The sequence below is a fragment of the Schistocerca piceifrons genome, chromosome 1 (genome assembly GCF_021461385.2).
Source record: "Schistocerca piceifrons isolate TAMUIC-IGC-003096 chromosome 1, iqSchPice1.1, whole genome shotgun sequence".
Classification (NCBI taxonomy): Eukaryota; Metazoa; Arthropoda; class Insecta; order Orthoptera; family Acrididae; genus Schistocerca; species Schistocerca piceifrons.
The window spans coordinates 913,998,516-914,019,979 of NC_060138.1; the positions used below are offsets into that span (position 1 = coordinate 913,998,516).

Consider the following 21,464-nt stretch of genomic DNA (forward strand, 5'->3'; position numbering starts at 1 on the left):
CTCATCTTATACAGGGCATCCCAGACAGAATGGTCAATATTCAGGGATATGGCAGAACACTCATTTGAAGCAAAAAACATCTTATGTACATCTGGCCTATTCTGAATGGTTTTTTGAGATGGAACATGATTAATGTACATTTGTTTTGGGGCTCAACTGCACTTACCTTAATTGCTGTACTGACTGTAGTAGTACAATTAACTGGTCAATGAGATCATCAAACCTTATACCACTAGATTTTTGTTTATGCCATTGAATGAAATCTGAGCTGTATGAATGAAGAGGGAATATGTGAGATGAATTGTTTGATCACATCATGGATGCTGATGCCCCCATTACCAGGCCTGAAGAAGCATTCAGACAGGCAACACATCTCGTTCTCTCAAGAATGTTCAAATGCAGTGAAGCTGAAGGTCGGATAATCGAACATTTAGTGTGAACTGTCCAAGAGCTGTGACATCTACAATAATGCTTAAAGGTGTTAGAAAGACTGATATTTTGTAAAACACATGTTGTAATGTTTACTAATTGTTATACATGTGTAAACCTGGCAATGTATTGAATAAAACAGAAAATAAATAATATGTACGTTAAATGTGTTCTATCTTGGAAACCATTCGGAATACAGCATATGTCCATATGAAGCTTTTTGCCTTAAATTACCATGCCTGAAATATCCATGAATATTAACCATTCTCTTGGAACACCCTGTACATCAGAAGAAGAAAGGGATAAACCACCCACCACTGAACAACGTTTAAGTAAAGGTAAAGGAGTTCAGTACATTATTACTATGAGGCTAATAGCAGGGTGCTAGCAAGTACCACTGGCTAATGAATCCAGGCAGTATACTGCTTTCCTCTTTGAAGGAATGGAATTTTACTTTAGAATACTAAAGAGGTCCATGGACACAATCACAGCAAAGAGTCTCAATGTGACAGTTTGGTTTTTATTAGAGCCTTAAACCAATTAATTGGTAAGGTGTTATGGCACAAGATCTTGGCATATATAGATGAAATAGTTATCCTTAGTTCTACATGGAAACATCTCTGTGAAACTATGGAGAGACAATTCCAGTGGTTGAGAAGTGGAAGAGTAACTAGCAAATTATGCAAATCACAACTTGGGTGCTGGAAGACAAAATTTTTAGGTAATGTTATCAATAGGTGTGGTATTATTGATAAGTAAAAACTCAGAGCCACAAAATAAAGACTCAACTGAAAGCTTAGATATTATAAACTTTCACCAAGAGTTTGTAAAAGGTCAAACTATGGATGCTCCTGAGTTGTGGGATTTAACTGAAGCTAAATGGGACTGGAAGTGAACAAGTGTCCACAGAGATGAGCGTAAGAGAATTCGAAATGGCTTGTGTAATGCACTATTATTACTTCATCCAAATTTTGAGTATCCTCTCTAGAGGTATACAGATGCATCAGATTATGGATTACGGTGCACAGTTTTTAAATTTATTCAAGGACAAGTGTTGGATGGTCATTGCCCATCTGTATTCGCCAGTAGATTACTAACTCAACATGAACAGAATTATGGTAATACTGAAAAATGGGACCAAGGTTAGGGTTTAAAGTCTTGTGGATAGCAAGGCCGTTATAGAAGGAGCACAAGCTCATATTAAGAAACTATGGAAAAGGAAACTGACTGTGCCCTTTCAAAGGAGCCATCCTGGCACTTGCCTTAAAATAATTTGGGAAATCTTGCAAAACCTAAATCTGGATGGTTGGGTGGTGATTTGAACCATTGTTCTTCCAAATGTAAATTCAGTGTGCTAAACACTGTGACACATCCCTTGGTATTGCTGAAAAATAAGCTGTATGTGTTGTTTGGAGTTTTAAGAAATTTATATATCCACTAGCTGGGAGTGAAGTATAGTTCTGATCACAAAGCTCTGACATTTTTAATGCATAGTAAATTGTTACATTTGAGAGTTTTTAGATGCTACCTGTAATTACAGCAGTTTTACTTCCTTATAAGCTATATTAAAAGATATGAGAAATTAGTGTCAGCTAAGTTATCTCAATTACATCTGAGTATGCAAATGACTTCAGATGTTCCAGCAAGAGAGTGTTTTGGTGTTTACTTTACAGACCAGTACTTTAAGAAGATTTGTCTGTTTTTCAAAAATATTGACAAACATTAAATGGAGATAAATATTTCCACTGAGTAATTACACAACTCCATGATAAGTCTCGTACAAACATTGACACCTCTAGTTTGAAATTGTATGACAACGTTCTGTTTAAGAAACCTTATAGCAGCAGCAGCACTTGTTACATACACACATACACTGAAGAGCCAAAGAAACTGGTACACCTATCTATTATCGCATAGGGCCCCATAAGCATGCAGAAGTGCCACAACAAGTCATGGCATGGACATGAGTAACGTCTAAAGTAGTGCTGGAAGTAACTGACACCATGAACACTGTAGGGCTCTCTATAAACCCATAACAGTATGTGGGGGGGGGGGGGGGGGAGATCTCTTCTGAACAGCAGGTTACAAGGTATCCCAGATATGCTCAATAATGTTCATGTCTGGGGAGTTTGGTGGCCAACAGAAGTGCTTAAACTCAGAAAAGTGTTCCTGGAGCCACTCTGTAGCAATTCTCGACATGTGGGGTATTACATTGTCCTGCTGGAATTGCCCAAGTCCATCTAAATGCACACTGGACATGAATGGATGCAGGTGATGAGACAGGACGCTTACATATGGGCCACCTGTCAGAGTCGTATCTAGGCGTATCAGGGGTCCCATATCATTCCAACGGCACATACCCCACACCAATACAGAGCCTCCATCAGTTTGAACAGTTCCCTGCTGTCATGCAGGGTCCATGGATTTATGAGATTGTCTCCATATCTGCACAAGTCCATCGACTTGATACAATTTGGAAAGCCTTATGTCATGCAGTCATCAAGGGTACATGAGTGGGCCTTTGGCTCAAAAAGGCTCCTATTAATGATGTTTCATTGAATGGTTCGCATGCTGCCATTTGCTAATGGCCCAGCATTGAAATCTGCAGTGATTTGCAGAAGCGTTACACTTATGTCACATTCGAAGTCTCTTCAGTTGTTGTTGGTCCCATTCTTGCAGGATCTTTTCCCGGCATCGGCAACGTTAGAGATTTGATGTTTTACCAGATTCCTGATACTCACAGTACACTCCTGAAATGATTGTATGGAAAAATTCCCACTTCATCGATACCTCAGAGATGCTGTGTCCCATCGCTCGTGATCCGACTATGGCACTATGTTTAAACTTACTTAAATCTTGGTAACCTGCCACTTTAGCAGCAGTAACCAATCTAATAACTGCGCCAGACATTTGTTGTCTTATATAGGCATTGCCAACCACAGCCATTCTGCCTATTTACATACCTCTGTATTTGAAAACGCATGCCTATGCCAGTTTCTTTGGTGCTCCAGTGTATAAGTAAATACTATTATTTCAAGAAAATGAGTTATCTTGTCAAAAGAACTTTGTATAGGTAGACTCATTACATGCAGATTCATTTTCCATGTTTTCAGATTTATGTGATTTTAGTTTTAAGTCCAGCACTGCTACTAGTTAACAGTATGTAGAAGCAGTAATGCATCAGCACATATCAATGCATATCCTCTGTCATGTTTGTTGAGATGTGAATCGAAAGTTCAGGTCAGTAGAGCTGTGAAGTTGCACTTGACAGGGTCTGATTTAAAATGTCAGTTAAAAGAAAAGAAAGTGTGCCTGTTGAAGGAAAGTAGCATGTGCGAAGGTTATATTCAGCAGAAACAAAGCTGGAAGGTTTGGACTGCTAGACTTTCAGCATGCTCTGGTACTTACTGAATCCACTGTGAGAACTATTTGTGACAATGTGAATCAACTGGAAAAACTGCTCAATCTTCAGTTAACTTAAGTGTGACTAGAGTGATCAAATCTCCCTTGGAGGCGATGGAAAGAATAGAAATATGCTAAGCCACTGGACTGAGCACCACAGCCAACATTACCTTGATAATGTTCCTAACCATCCACTTTCCATTATTGATTCAAATGAAAACATTAAGTTCTGTTTCTGCCACCAAACACTACATCTATCCTGCAACCAATGGACCAGGGAGTTATTTCTACATTCAAGAAATACTATATGCATACAATTTTCTCCAAACTCATAGAAGAATGTGATCCAAGTGACGAACTTATCATCAAGATTTTCTGGCAACAGTTTACTATCAAGACGGCAGTTGATGTTATTAGAGATGTGTGGATTGATGTCACTCCAAAATATATGAATGTTATATGGAGGAAACTGTGTTCCGAAGCTGTGCCAATGCTAAAAGATGAAGTAATCACTGATATCACTGCTGCAGCAAAAGAAACTGTGGACGTGGTACGCCAGATTGGGTGACATTGGTGAAGAGAATGTGTGTGCCCTCCTGAACTCTCATTCAGAGGATCTGAGCAGTGAAGATTAGATAGTTTTCAGTGAAATTAGTAATAAAGATAAAACATACATTGAGGAAGTTCAGCCTGTTGGAAAGCTGACAACAAAGAAAATGGCTGAGTCTTCCAGAATGATCAATGCTGCAACGAGAATTTTTGGGGAACATGATCCTGAAGAAGTACGAAGAGTGCAATAGTGAAGAGAGATGTTGAACATTCTCTTAAATGTTATAAAGAGTTGTATAGTCAAATGCCAAATGAAATTACACAGCTACCAATTAAACATTTCTTTGCAATATAGTGTGGCCCTTCGAATGAATGTCAAGTGCCTAGTGAGAACACTTCAGCTACAAAGGATTTTAATGTAAAGAAATATATCACAGAACCTAAACTGACCGTAGCACAATTAAATTCTTCTGATTTAGATGATCCATACACTATTTAGGATGCAGACTTAATGATAAAGATTTCAGTGTATCATCGTGTGTTTTAGTGTTAAACTTTTAAGTGTATACATTTTGCATTAAAATGCATTTCAGAAAGATGGTAATGCTTATTTTTGGTAAAAACATTATGAAACTCTGCTGTTTTAAACTTAATATGTGAGTAAATTATAACCTAATGTCATATTTTAAGTATAAAATGACTCTCGATTTACACAAATCTGGTATGTGTGACAATTCTATGGAACATAAGTATCACACATAATGACACTTACCCGTACATGTGCAATATCTGTCAGAAAATTAAAGCAAGCATGGTACACCAGTATAATGAATTGCAAAATATTTTTCCAAGGTGGTTCTCCACAGAGGTAATATATTTAATTAAGGACATTTTTACATATCCTATCAACTGCTGTGTAAACTTTATAGAAATGTGTTGGCAGGTTGATGGCTGACTTGGTCAAAAATGGAAACTATGTTGGGAGAGGGACCAGGAAAAATACTTACAGTGAATTGAAGAAAGTAGTGAAAATTAGGGAAAAAAAAAACAATGGAACAGGGCATACTGGCCACATGCAGTGTGGGTGATATGGTGTTGGTTTATGCTCATCAGATAAGCAAACTAAGAAAAAGCTTCCTTGTATGAAGGACTATCCTTCATCAAACCCATGCCTCATCCAAAGGCAGCTGTTTTACTTGTGGCAGAGAACAAGGCTCGTATAGTGGCCATGATTTGAAGAAGTTTCTATATGGACATATGAATCCATTGAATAACAAAAAAATATACAGGAGGAGCAATAGTAATTACTTACTGAGGAGATGTATTTAAGAGGATATTATTACTAGTTATAAGTCCATTGAGGCTGATACTTTGAGGGAAGAAGATAACAGACTTTTGTGTTCACTTGAGTTTCATTTTACACTTTTTGATCGAAACCAAAGCCAGTCACCCTCCTCCAAACCTCCCTCTTCTGCTTCACCTCCCATCTCTCTTTGTCACTCCACCCATCACAACTCCTCACCCCAGTGGAGCTGCAATTCCAGCACAGCATATTCTGCCGACACAATGTAGCCGTTCAGCTACCAAAGTTCTCAATGCTGTTTATGTGCGATGTGCATTTCAATGGTTATTGCCTCTAATGTTTGACGAGTTGTTACACTGAAAATAGGTATACATAAACAAATAATTACAGAGAGTATCACTTTCCATACTGATGTCAGCGTATCCTTTGATCGATACAGTGGAACCACATCCATATGGAATATATGACTGCTCATAATTTTTAGTATTATACAAAATGACCACCAGTCTTATCTTCTGAATAATATATCAAGTAATGATCTCATTGCTAAATAAAAAAAGTAAGTTGACATGTGTTCCATCTCCAGACGCGTGATATGTTATTACTAATACAGATTCCATTATTTTGTGAGAGTTTCAGACTTTCTTCTGAATCACTGGGCAGCAGTGAGGATTTGGTGGCACTCACCTGCTAACTCTGGACAACAGGTGTGGACTGCCAGCCAGTTTTGTTGGATATGCAAAGAAAAAACGATTTTGAATATGAAGATATACAATGATCTTTTTTAAAATGAATTTTAATACACTGGATCTTCAGTTAGATTTTTGTATGACTTCCTGTATCAAACAGAGCTCATGTAAGGTTCATGTTGATGTTAATAAATAAGCAATGAATGTTATTTATACAGTTTGTTGTTGAAATCCTCAATACAACAAAAAGATATTTTTGATTTGTCTACAACTGAAGCTCAAGTAATGGAGTGAGATTCCAGAATGGAGGTATTGAGTTGAGTTTAATTTGGAAATGTAGTTCAAAACACGAGTCAAGAAGTAACTCTCTAAACTGTGAATTACAGCTCTAAAGTAGTATGCAGAGCTGGACCACTACAACAGGTTTGTTTGACCGACGGGAGAATGTCACTGAAATCCTGAAAACCCTGAATTTCCAGACACTTGAAGAAAGATGTCAAACACCTTACAAAAGCTTGCATACAAAATGCAAGAGCCAGTAGTAAGGGAGGGATATAGGAAGTACTGTAGTCTCCTACATACAGCTCCTGTAAGAACTGCATAACTGTAATTAGGTGAATTAATAAGTGCATAGGGGCATTTCAGCAGCCATTCTTCCTGCCCTCCATACACAAATTGAATGGGCACAAATATTAATATGTAGTACAAAGAGCCCTCTGTCATGTATTTTGCACTGGGAAGGGTAGTCAAATCCCCTGTTGGAGGATATGGTTGAGCTTTTTAAGGCTAGAGTGATATTGCGTGATCAGAGGAGTGCTGGTCGGTGGCTGGTTAATAGGTTTATTGGTGTCAGAGGAGCAGATGGTATATGAGATTTGTTTATGGATGAAGTGTATAGGATACTGTCTGTCAGTAAAGGCTCTAGTAAGGTTGTCGGTATATTTTGGTAATTCCTGTTTACCACAGCAGATGTGGCATCCATGAGTGGCAAGACTGTAAGGAAGAGACCTTTCGACTTGGAACTAGTGACAGCTCTCAGAGTGGAGATACTGTTGGCGAGTGGTGCAGCTGGCCGTGGCGGTCAAGCGGTTCTAGGCACTTCAGTCCCGAACCACGTGACTGCTACGGTTGCAGGTTCGAATCCTGCCTCGGGCATGGATGTGTATGATGTCCTTAGGTTAGTTAGGTTTAAGTAGTTTTAAGTTCTAGGGGACTGATGACCTCAGATGTTAAGTCCCATAGTGCTCAAAGCTATTTGAACCACTTTGAGTGGTGCACTTGATATGGACAGATGTATTTATGGAGCAATCTAAAGAATGGAGATTGACATCTAGGAATTTGGCTCGATGTGTTGAGAGTGATCAGTTGAAGCGGATTTTTGCCCCTACCTCCCCCCCCCCCCCCCACTCCCATTTTCACTGTTCCTATAGCTCTTTTGCTCTATCTTTCATAGTTTTTTCATCTTGCTGCATGACTGCAGAGTTATCTGTCCAAAGCCCTGCCTCTTTAATGCTACACCCTCTTTGCATCCTCCCTTTCTCCCTCCCCACCTCCATCAGCTCAGGCAACTGCTTTCAATAAATAATTATCTACAATAAATCTCTTCTTGCCCATGGGAGTGATGTTTTTTATGTCTGTGTGATTGTCTGTCTGAATATGTCTACTTTTGCTAGAAAAAGAGCTAGAGCTTCAAAGGTAGTTTGAATGCAGTTTCCTTTTACATGTTTCTCTGCTCCACGCATGTCTGTTAAAGGTGACTGGCTGCCTTTCCCTTACTTTATGTATTTGTTCATCCAGGGAATTCCATTATTGTTAAAAAATTAATGAAGTAGAGATCTTGTCAGTTTGGACATATATTAGGTTATTTGTCTAACCTGCCATTTGTCACTGCAACAGTTCCTGATAGGCTGGAGTATGATGAAGTTAAGTTTCTATATACAAATGGAGGTAAACAAATCCCAAAAAACTTCCATCTAATTTTACTTCACTCAGCACTCTCAAAAGTTTCAGAAAAGATAATACACAATGGCATCTTAACAGTCTAACTAAAAATACACTACTGGTCATTAAAATTGCTACACCAAGAAGAAATGTAGATGATAAATGAGTATTCATTGGACAAATATACCGGGTGTTCAAAAAGTTAGCATAAATTTGAAAACTTAATAAACCACAGAATAATGTAGATAGAGAGGAAAAAATTGACGCACATGCTTGGAATGACATGGGGTTTTATTAGAACAAAAAAAATTCACAAAATGTCTGACAGATGGCGCTGGACAGCAAAACATCAGTGACTGTGCATGACAATCATGTATAAAAGAAGCTGTAATGAGAGAGAGAATCAGATGCACCAGCAGTCGCAGGGTGTTGACGTTACCTGAAAAGGTGCTTTTAGTGAAGTTTTGTTATCAGAATGGGGAATGAGCTAGTTCAGCATTACAATCCTATCGCCACAGGAAGGGGATTCGAATGGGTAAAGGTCCATTGACAAATGCACCTGTGGCGAGAATGATTTCGAAGTTCGAAGCCACGCGTTGTTTAGACGATAGACCCAATAGTGGCCGACTGAGCACAAGGCATAATGCTGCTGAGGCAGTTCAGGAAGAAATGGAGACTGTAGCGGGTTAATCTATGCACGGGGAAGTTAGCACTCGTGCAGTCGCACATTGCACCAGCATTCCATACACTACTGTTTGGTTGGCACTGAGGCGTACCCTCCGATGCTATCCGTACAAAATCCATCGGCATCATGAACCATTACCTGGCGATTTAGTGAAGCGGAGAGCATTTGCAGTGTGGCCGTTTCAAAAGATGGCGGAAGAAGACGATTGGTTGAGTAACATGTTGTGGACCGACGAAGCACATTTCACGCTCCGAGGGTCTGTCAACGCCCACAACTGCAGAATTTGGGCTACCGAAAATCCTAGAACTGTTGTGGAAACTCCATTGCACGATGAGGTCATGGAATGGGTTGGATTTACCACATCTACCGTTATCGCGCCTTTTTTCTTCGAGAAAATGCGTTATTCTGGTTTTGTAACTGCTACCGTAATGGGTGAGAGGTACGCTGATATGTTATAGAATCGCATCATCCCCAGCCTGGCTGATAAACACCTGCTGGAACGTACAATGTTTATGCAGGATGGCGCTCCACCACATATTGCTAGATGTGTGAAAGATCTCTTGCGCACATCATTTGGTGATGATCGTGTGCTCAGCCGCCACTTTCGTCATGCTTGGCCTCCCAGGTCCCCAGACCTCAGTCCGTGCGGTTATTGGCTTTGGGGTTACCTGAAGTCGCAAGTGTATCGTGATCGACCGACATCTCTAGGGATGCTGAAAGACAACATCCGACGCCAATCCCTCATCATAACTCCGGACATGATTTACAGTGCTGTTAACAACATTATTCCTCGACTATAGCTGTTGTTGAGGAATGATGGTGGACATATTGGGCATTTCCTGTAAAGAACATCATCTTTGCTTTGTCTTACTTTGTTATGCTAATTATTTCTATTCTGATCAGATGAAGCGCCGTCTGTCGGACATTTTTTGAATTTTTTAATTTTTTTGGTTCTAATAAAACCCCATGTCATTCCAAGCATGTGTGTAAATTTGTACCTCTCTATCTACATTATTCCGTGATTTATTCAGTTTTCAAATTTATACTGACTTTTTGATCACCCGGTATTACACTAGAACCGACATGTGATTACATTTTCACGCAATTTGGGTGTATAGATCCTGAGAAATCAGTACCCAGAACAACCACCTCTGGCCGTAATAACGGCCTTGATATGCCTGGGCATTGAGTCAAACAGAGCTTGGATGGCATGTACAGGTACAGCTGCCCATGCAGCTTCAACACGATACCACAATTCATCAAGAGTAGTGACTGGCGTATTGTGACAAGCCAGTTGCTCGGCCACCATTGACCAGATGTTTTCAGTTGGTGAGAGATCTGGAGAATGTGCTGACCAGGGCAGCAGTCGAACATTTTCTGTATCCAGAAAGGCCCGTATAGGACCTGCAACATGCGGTCATGCATTATCCTGCTGAAATGTAGGGTTTCGCAGGGATCGAATGAAGGGTAGAGCCACGGGTCATAACACACCAGAAATGTAACATCCACTGTTCAAGGTGCCATCAATGCGAACAAGAGATAACCGAGACGTGTAACCAATGGCACCCCATACCATCACACTGGGTGATACGCCAGTATGGCGATGACGAATACAAGCTTCCAATTTGCGTTCCCCGCGATGTCGCCAAACACGGATGCGACCATCATGATGCTGTAAACAGAACCTGGATTCATCCAAAAAAATGACATTTTGCCATTCGTGCACCCAGGTTTGTCATTGAGTACACCATCGCAGGCGCTCCTGTCTGTGATGCAGCATCAAGGGTAACCGCAGCCATGGTCTCCGAGCCAATAGTCCATGCTGCTGCAAACATTGTCGAACAGTTCGTGCAGATTGTTGTTGTCTTGCAAACGTCCCCATCTGTTGACTCCGGGATCGAGACGTGGCTGCACGATCCGTTACAGCAATGCGGAAAAGATGCCTGTCATCTCGACTGCTACTGATACGAGGCTGTTGGGATCCAGCATGGTGTTCCATATTACCCTCCTGAACCCAACGATTCCATGTTCTGCTAATAGTCATTGGATCTCGACCAACAAGAGCAGCAATGTCGCGATACGATAAAACACAATCGCGATAGGCTACAATTCGACCTTTATCAAAGTCGGAAACATGATGGTACACATTTCTCCTCCTTACACGAGGCATCACAACAACGTTTCACCAGGCAATGCAGGTCAACTGCTGTTTGTGTGAGAAATCGGTGGGAAACTTTCCTCATGTCAGCACGTTGTAGGTGTCGCCACCAGTGCCAACCTTGTGTGAATGCTCTGAAAATCTAATCATTTGCATATCACAGCATCTTCTTCCTGTTGGTTAAATTTTGCATCTATAGCATGTCATCTTCATGGTGTAACAATTTTAATGGCCAGTAGTGTAATATTCTTTCAAAGTCACAGTTTGGATTTCTAAAGAGTTCTGATATTGAGAAGGCTATTAATATTCCAGAGATAATGTACTTAATTTGTTAGACAATAAATTATGAACTGCTGGTATACTATATGATCTATCAGAGGCGTTTAACTAAATTAGAATACTGTGGTGTAAAAAGAAATGTTGCAGAATGGTTCAAAATATATCTCTTTGACAGAAAAAAAGGATTTCAATAGGAAAGTGTCTTGTATTAAGCTATCAGTCATCATCTAGCTGGGATCTAATCACATCTGGTGTCCCAGAAGATACCATTTTAGGGTCCCCAACATTATTGTTAGTATTAATTACCTTTAACCAGTAACTTTATTAGACACAAAGTTTGTTTTCTTTGCAGATGATACAAACATTTCATTAAATGGCAAGTAAAGTATAGTTTTAGGAAGATCAACTAATGAAATTTTTCCTGCCCATTGATAAATGATTCCTAGCTAATACTTTTCAATAAACTTTGAAAAGACACACTATATGCAGTTCAGAATTGAGTACCTACAAACAAGTCCATCTCAAAGATCTACACAAATTAATGAAGCTTCTCTTAACAAGGTGGGTGCATTCTGATATCTAGGTTCTTGAGTACTAAGTGATGGCTATGTGAATGAGGATGTACAAACAAGAATCAAACTAACCTGGATGCAATTTGGAGATGTCACAAGTGTTCCCTGGGAAAAGAAGACGCTCGTCCTCCTAAAATCAAATATACCGGGTGTCCCAAAAAGACTGACCCGAATTTAAATAGAATTGTTTATTACGAAGAAGGGCTTAATACCAACAAATTGCATACTAAATTACTCAGAAAAGACAGAAGTTTATAAAAATCCATCATAAATGTTCAATATTTCCTCCAATGGCTGCATGGACGACATCTAGCTGATAGCCGAATTCATCCCAAACTGAGCGTAAGGTGTCTCCTGTCACTGAAGATACAGCAGCTGATATTCTGGTTTTTAGTTTATCAATGTCACAAGATATGGGAGGAACATAAAAACATTGTTTAACATATCCCACAGGAAGAAATCACATGGTGTTAAGTCAGGGGCCCTAGGAGGCCAAGAGTGTAAAGCCTGGTCTCGTGGTCATGTAGGCCCTATCCAACACTGAGGCATGTTGGCATTGAAGGAACTGCACTCATAGTGACATCTAGCAGATTTTTTTCTGAAACTCTAGACCATGCCGATTACATCTAGTGCTGTTTCAGTTACCTAGTGACATTTGTCTCAATATTATTACAAGTTAAAACATGGTCATTCTTTTTGGGACACCCTTTACAATGCACAAAGATAAGAGCTATTACATTATATGGTAGTGAGTGTTGGCCTGCACTCAGAAGTGCTGAGCACTTGGTACATGTCATGGAAATGTGGATATACTGAGAGGATCATTAGGTTTTTCTCTTCTCAACCATATCAACAATACAATGATTTGACAACTAGCTGGAGTGGCTTTAGTCACTGAGAATATGCAAGACTGGATAATTTGTTGGTGTGGATGCTCACAGAGGCACCACCTAGATCAGTCATCAGCTCAGCCAATCATCTCACTGTCAAATAAGACCCAAAAAGTGGACCCCATTCGAATGAGAAAGCTATAGTAGTAGTAATAGGAGGAGGAGGAAGAGGAAAAAGACAAAGAAGTGGAAGAAGATGCAGTTCAGGACTTGTAAGAGGTTTCCTCCCAGTATATGTATAATATATAACATGCAGACAGAGGAGCTGACAGTGTTAGATTCTTGGAATTGAAATTTTATACTAAATTCAGTTGGAAGAAGTATATTAGAGAGCCGATAAAGCACTTAAAGAAATCTTTATTTGCAATGCAGATACTGTCAGACATAGGCAATATAAAAATTAAAAAGCTAGCACATTTCACTTACTTTCATTCCACAATTATTTTTGGGCAGCTCATCAAGAGAAGCTAAAGTTTTCCAAGTTCAAAAGCATTTAATACAAATTATTAGTGGTTTGAACTCAAGAACATTCTCTACAGGCCCAGTCAACAAACAGGAATACTAAATACTGCTTCTCAATACATTTATTCCTTATGAAATTTGTCATAAACATATTCATGGAATCAATACTAGAAATATGAATAATATTTACAAAACTTTAAAGCCACTTATTTTGAACCTGAATGCTATTCATTATTCAGGAACACAACTTTCTATAACTTGCCAGCAGCCTCAAACTTTTTATTACATCAACTATTTTTCAGTAAAACCAATTGATGTACATATCAATCAAAGTGGGCAATACAAAAAATTTGACTTCTGCTCATCTCCACTGCAGTAATGAAATAAATGCAAGTAAGTGTTTGAAATTGATTTTCTGTTTTATAATGCATGGCTACAACAGTCTAAGAATTATCATACGCATCTCATTGTGTTAATTATTTACATTTTTGTAACAGGTTTATTATTGTAATTTCTTAGACTTTCCCGGCGATTTGATGACATCTCGTGGAAATCGGGTTTTCTGCCGGATATCAGCGTCTTCCAAACACGATATTTCGACGTCATAACTTGATGTCTTCATCAGGTGTTCCCTGAGACTGGGAACACCTGATGAAGACGTCAAGTAATGACGTCGAAATACCGTGTTTGGAAGATGCTGATATCCGGCAGAAAACCTGATTTCTATGAGATGTCAGGTTTATTATTATCTCCTAAATGAAAACATGTTTGAAATGTTTTGACTTATTGCAGATCCATGAGGACCATTTCCCTTAGGATCTGTGGGTGGAATAGTAGCACATACCTCTTTTTGTAAATATGTACTATGTATTCTTATGTTATGACGTGTTCTACATCCTTGAAGATCTCCTCACATTTTTTGTCATCAGCAAAAGATGCAATATAACCTACAGTGCCCCTTGATCTGCTGCTGTGGAAAGGTGTCTGTCCTGTTCACTAAAAAACTAAACATTTCCCCACCTGAAGATGAAGCTATGAACCACTGAAATGCGTAGTGGCAAAATAAATGACTCATGCAGAAAACTTTTATTTGTATTTATCAACAGCCACAGCCCTAATGATGACGTCTTTTATGAAAAAAATATTCCTATCTCATTTCTAACATAATCTCAAAACTGTGTTCTTTATTTCAGCTCTTCTGCCATGAACTATATATCTCTTTACCTCATTCTGTCATTTATTCTTCTCTCTGCATATAATTTCTGCACATTTTTTACGGACACCTTAAGAAAATATTTCTAATTTTGAAAGCTGGGAACTGTTACATTTGGCATTCGGGTGTAGCTACCACTGAAATTAACACAACTTAAGGCAGATACTGCAAATATAATTACCGCTGATGAAAACAAGACAAGTTAAATTTGTTAGCTGTGACTGTCTAACTAATTTAAATATCTATTGATTTCAAACATTTTCATGGAACCCTCACCACGAAGGAATTATCCAAGTGGGACAGAAATCAGTAAATATAATGAACATGTGCAGAAAAACAATTGATTACAATTTCAGAAAAAATCGATGATTTATTCAAGAGAAAGAGCTTCACAAACTGAACAAGTGAATAACACGTTGGTCCACCCCTGGCCCTTATGCAAGCAGTTATTCAGCTGGGCTTCATTGATGTGTTGTGGATGATAACCGAAGGGGTTCTGCTATGAAATGAAATGGCATCCTAGGCCGTCGCTCCGGATTGCTGAACCCTATGGTGGCTGACAGTCAAGTTGGTATCCCAGTACTCTCCAGAGCCTCTTCAGACATGTCTTCATTGGTCTCTGAGGCCTGGACTTTCATTGACGGGAGTACAACTGCCATCAGTGATTAGCCCCACTTTGAACTGAGCCCCAGAAGAAGTGTCTAGAGATGCCCTGGACAGTGGTGGGATACCAAACTGACTGTCACCTGCCATATTACCCAACAACCAGGAGTGATTATCTGGTGCGCCATTTCATTTCACAGCAGGACCCCTTTGGTTGTCATTACGGCACCCTTAAAGCATGGCAGTACACTGATGATATTCTATGCCCTGTTGTATTGCCCTTCATGGCAAGACATCCTGGGCTTACATTTCAGCAAGATAAAGCCCTATTGCACATCACGAGAATTTCTATTGTTCGTCTTCATGCTTGCTAAATCCTTCTTTGGGCAGCAAGGTCGCCAGTTCTCTCCCCAATTGAGAACCTTTGGAGCATTATGTGCAGGACCCTCTAACCAGCTCAGGATTTTGATGATCTAACACACCAGTTGGACATAACTTGGCACACTATCCCTCAGGTCATTCAACAACTCTATCAATCAATGCCAAGCTGAATAACTGCTTGCATAAGGGCCAGCGGTGGACCAACATATTACTGACTTGCTGAATTTTTGAAGCTTTTTCTCTTGAATAAATCACATATTTTTTCTGGAATTGTATTTATTTGTTTGTCTGTAGATGTATACCACATCTACTGATTTCTGTCCCATTTGGATAATTCTTTTGTAGTTGCATTTTTTTAATACCAAATTGGGCACATGGGGGACATTGAATGTATAAAGTAAGGGTGACATGAATGGTCATTTGTTTGTTTGGCTCATAGGAATGTCATAGAAATGTTTAAAGACAAACTGGCAGACTGCTGAGGGCAGATACCAATTACCCACAAAGGCTCTTACAAAGTTTCGACAGCCAGTATTTATTGATGCATTCTTATTCCCCTTATGTATTGCTCCTCTATGGACGACTAATTACAGCAAGCACAGAGGCACTTTAGACATCCTGCTCATTACACAATTGGAGCTGGACAAAACCCGTGCCAATACCCTCTGCCCTGTACTTCATAGTAGTATTTATGCAGATACAATTCTGCCAACAGACACACACATCAGTTATCAACGTGCATGAGAGGAAAACAATATTAGGTAAAGGACAGATTGCTATTCACTGCAAAGATGTCCTATTGAGTTGCAGACAGCCATAATGAAAACAAATCTTTTCACAGTGTCTGTCTGCAACCCAGCGAGTCATGTTTACAGTGAGTACCAACCGATCCTCTCCCTAATACTGTTGATTTTCCGATGTAGAGTTTACACTGTCTGGAATAGAATTTCCAACTTTTTCATTCAATGTTGACAAGAATTGCATCAGGAATCATGTCAAACATTAGGTAGTGATTAAATTGGGGTTGACTGTTAGTACAGGTAGCGTGAGGCTATTGTCCATATACTTAACTATTTAAAGAGCTCTTCCAGTAACATTTAGTTGTGGTAGGGTACATTGCCAATTTTCTAAATTACCATAATGCGCACTGGTTGTGTCAAACTATAAATTTATTTTGCACTATTAGCTGTTGTGCATATTTAGGCTGTGTAACCATTTTCCAGTGATAACATACTGTAACCTACTGAATAGACACATTTGGATTGCAGCTGAAGCGTTTGTTAGATCATTTAATGGTAAAAACTGCCACTCCCCTTTTTGAAGACGCCAATGGTTTCTACATTTTAAACAGCAGTCTAAAAGAGGTCCTTTTATACACTGCATATTGTCATTATTGCTCACTTGTGAGCAATGAAAATTTTCTTCCTAAATGAAGAGTTGCGCCAGAATACGATGGTATGAGCGAATTAAAACGGAGAAAGTAAGCCAACTTTTAGAACTTTTGATGTAAAAAAGCAAATACTGGGATGATTCCTTTAAAAATGGCATCACCAATTTCCTTCCTCAATTAGAGCCTGTGCACCAGCTGTAATGGCCACATTAAAATCTGATCTTCTCTCTTTGTAAACACCTAAGAATTTAGAATATTCATTTTCTTCATTCATTCATTTTTCTGCCATGCATAATTTTTAACAGTGTGGTCAGGTTAGGTGTAGCACAGAATTGTATATACAGCATTTTGTTTTATGTTAAGTTCAATGACAGTCTGTTTGCAGAATACCAGTTATGAATTTTAAAGAAAATTTTAATTTACAGTGCTGAGTTCCTCAGTTGGTTGTGATAATTAAGCCTGAATCATTAGCAAGCTGAATTCTTTCTGTTTCTTTGATGTACAATGGCAGCTTATTTACATAAAGCAGGAACAAGAGTAGGCCCAATGCTGATCCCTGTGGTACGGTTTAGTGATTAGTCCCCATTCTGAAGATGCTGTTGCATTGCATATAGCGATAAGATTTCACAGGGTGACAAGCTGAATTCTTTTAGCTAGATTAACTATACAGCCAAATGCTTCTACATTCGTATGTTTCATGACTGCAGATCTTAATATTTCTGCACATTGAGAGACAGTGGTCAGTATTCACAACAGAAAAGCATTTTTTCATGGTGCATTGGATACTACTATATTTTTCATTGAATGAGCCTCTCTCACATATAACTGCAGCATATGTAGAAAGTCTAAGATTTCACATAATACTTCCAGCTAAGGCATTCTTTTACATAAAACAAATAATAATAAATAAACAAAATCATCATGAGAAAGTAAGAGTGGTATCACAGTTAATGTTCCTGTGATAATAAGGGTTGTCAAATATTCATTTTGTTTCATATTTCCACCTGCTGCAAGTGACAATATTTATGCTGCTTCCCAAATATTAATGATTTTAATGGAAATGTATTTAATTTCTTGTCTGTGTTTGGAGTTATTCACTATAAACTACTACATTTTGTCTATGATCACTATTTCAGTAACAGTATTCCTGTGACAGAAATCTAACATGCACACCTTCAAAACAAAATTTTTGTACTGCTTTTAAGTATCCCATCTGTCTCCACATATGAATGTTTGCTGTAATATTTTTATATACAATATTCTGGAATTATTATCTTAACTGACCAACTGACCTGCATCCATATTATTCCCAGAAAGAAAAAAATGCATTACACTCTATTCACCATAATACTAATGAGGGGCTTGATAGGTCGAGACTGCTTATTTTTTATGCAAACTCAATACAAGGCTTATTTTATCCTCCCGTTGTATCATGGTAGTCATAAACCTGTTGTCATTACAAAAACAGACAGGTTCACAGCCCCACAATTTGTGTGTTATGGCATCGTCAAAACTAGAACATTCCTTTTAATCTTCAGCAAAAATTGGTCGGCATTAGTAGAACCTCAAATTGTTCACAATGATACTGCAGTTTGCTCAATCAAAGTTCTACATTGCACATCATAAGACTACTTACAACCTATTATTTACGTGATCAGCTGGGAGCTCATGTGTAAGAGGAACACAAGTCAACAGCATACGCAGCTATTGGAAGCTCATGTGTAACTAACTGGGTGAAGCAAGTATTCGAAGGACCGGATTAACTTATAAGCACGAAACAGGGCATTGTGAAGGTGTCTGTTCGGCCTCACTCAGTTACGATCATTTAGAGTGCCAGGAACAATATGCCCATTCGGGGAAGTACCTTGCCCATGACAGCAGTCCGATTACGTTATCTTCCTTGTAACGCCAACATGAACCTAATTTTAAGTTACTAATAAAAATTACTGTTCTCTGTAAGTGCACTATTTCTGTTCCCATATGTGTACTGTCCATTCTTGGACTTTCCATTCGTGGTAGTAAATAAGCACCGGAAAAATGAACATTTGGATTAGTATGCCGAAACCAATCAAAATGTATCAATTTCAAACTTTTTTCGGTGAAGGTAAGTTAATTATTTTACAGGATGCATCTTTCACATACATTGTTCAAACCATGGCAATTGTTGACAGCCACAGCCATATGATGACAACTCAGCACCGTGTATTTGTTGCTACTGCCTATCGATACGACAATCGATACGAGAGATGTAGTTTACTCCAATCGAAGGAAAAGATTTGAACGTGAATGGGAGATATGTGCAGAAATTTTTTTTTTATTCGTGTCAGAAGCACCATGGATACAGGAATATAAAAATGAATAGCAGACAGAAAAAAATTAATTACAGGCATATGAAAATATATATAAAATATATATACAAATATGTGTGCACAGAAACAAAATGTTATAGGCATTTGGCCCATAAGCGGGCTACGTCGACAGCATTTGGGGTTGCCAACATCAGATCCTCTAAAGTGCAGTGTGAAGGACATTCAGGGCAGTTATACATGTGCTGGGTCGTCTGCACCTCTCCACAGTCGCAGAGATTAGATGTAGTAGAATATCCCCACTTCAGAAGGTTATCTCTTGACCGTGCAGTGTTGGTGCGTAGCCTGTTTAGTGATCTCCAGACCACCCAGTCCTCATCGTAACCTGGTGCCAATTCTTCCTTTGGTTCCATCCAGTGCCCTTCTCCCGGCCGCTTCCATCTCTCCACCCTAGATCCAGGTTGGTCGCTAAAATCTTCGGTTGCTCTGAGAAAACTGCATCTAGATTTCAAGCGTTTGGTGGCTGGCTGAGTTTTGTGGAGGGGGTGGCTCTCTGCCATCTCAGCCCTCGCTCTTTCACTATAGGCTGCCGCTTCTCTTCGCACTGCAGGAGGTGCAATCCCAGCAAGATGGTAGAGCTTGTCTGTTGGCGTCGGTTTCAGACATCCAGTGACGAGCCTGCAGGTCTCGTTCAGAGCAATGTTGACCTGTTTAGCGTGGGTAGAGTTGTACCAGACACTGCTTGCATATTCGCCTGCTGGGAAGCAAACTGCTAGTGCCGTGGTCCTCACTACCTCTGGCTTTGCGCCCCAGGAGGAGTTCGTTATTTTCCGAAGAATATTATTTCTGCCGCTCACCTTCATTTTGGTGTTAATACAGTGCTGTTTATACGTCAGAGCCCTGTCTAGGGTTACTCCTAGGTATTTGGGGTTAACGCAGTGTTCGAGTAGTGTGTCCTTCCAGAAGACACGCAGCTTACGGGATGCCTGCTTGTTACGGAGATGGAAGGTGCAAACTTGTGTTTTGCTAGGGTTCGGCTTGAGTTGATTGTCGGCGTAGTACTGACAGAGCATGTCTAGCACATCCGTGAGCTTTGTCTCAACATCCTCAAAGGAGTCACCCTGTACGGCCATAGTACGGTCATCGGCGTAGATATAGTTTTCCGTACCAGCTGGCAGTGGCTGGTCGTTGGTGTATATGTTAAAAAGTAAGGGTGCCAGTACGCTGCCCTGAGGGAGACCATTTTTCTGGGCCAGCCACCTGCTATGCATCCCTTGGAATTCCACAGAGAACCTACGGTTCTCTAACAGACTTCTAACTGTGGATGTGAATTTAAAGTCCCTGGTAATGGCATACAGCTTCTTCATTAGCAGACGTAAGTTGACGGTGTCATATGTGGCTGTCAAGTCTATAAAGGCGACACCGGTTATTTTCCGGTTCTCATAGCTGTCTTCAATCAGCTGCGTGAGGTTAATTATCTGAGATGTAGTGCTTTTCCCTGGGCGGAAACCTGCTTGCTAAGGGATTAGGTAGGGTTCTATGGCACTGTAGAGGAGATCCTGGAGTATTCTTTCAAAGATTTTAAAGATATGACAGAGAAGTGATACAGGTCGAAAATTTCTGGGGTCATCAGCGTTTTTGCCTGGTTTTAAAATGGCAATAACTTTAGCCTTCCTCCAGATTGTGGGAATCTGACCTGTTTCCATGCAATTGTTAAACAGTTTCAGTAGCCATTGTTTAACGTTGGAACCAAAGTGTTTAATCTGTTCAACAAAAATCCCGTCCAGGCCCGGGGCCTTCCTTAGCTTGCATTTCGCTATGGCTTTGTCCAGATCTGCCATTGTGACAGGGGTGGCCAGAGTTGAATTTTCTTGGTGTTCAATCCTGTCTATTTTGGTCTCCGACTTCCTGATTTTGGTGTCAGGTTTCCCATTCTTGAGAAGCTGGTGGGCTATTTGGTCGGCTGTGATGGGAGCATGTCCTGGAGAGTAAGTTGGGTCATTGTTGAGACGTTTAAGGAGTGTCCAGGCTTTCTGACTGCTCCTTCTCATGTCCAATTCCTCTATTGTCCTCAGCCATTTCTCTCTCCTGGTTTTAGCTAGTGACTCGGTTAGCTGCTCGCCCACAGTGATAGTTTCTGCGGATAGAGGGTTTGCGTCAAACAGTGTCAGGTATTGCTGCAACTGATCCTCTAATTCTGGCATAAGGCCTT

The 21,464-nt window shown here is 39.7% G+C and overlaps 1 protein-coding gene across 1 annotated transcript in view; it reads right to left on the minus strand.

The window, feature by feature from the left end:
• The window catches only part of LOC124717059 (golgin subfamily A member 3-like), a 74,759-nt gene extending 55,621 nt beyond the window's left edge, over positions 1 to 19,138 (minus strand). The window contains exons 1-2 of the mRNA XM_047243746.1: positions 19,089 to 19,138; positions 6,371 to 6,397 (exon numbers count right to left, since the gene is read on the minus strand). The gene's annotated coding sequence lies outside the window, so the exon portion shown is untranslated. The remainder of the gene's footprint in view (positions 1 to 6,370; positions 6,398 to 19,088) is intronic.
• Between the last annotated feature and the right edge of the window lie 2,326 nt (positions 19,139 to 21,464).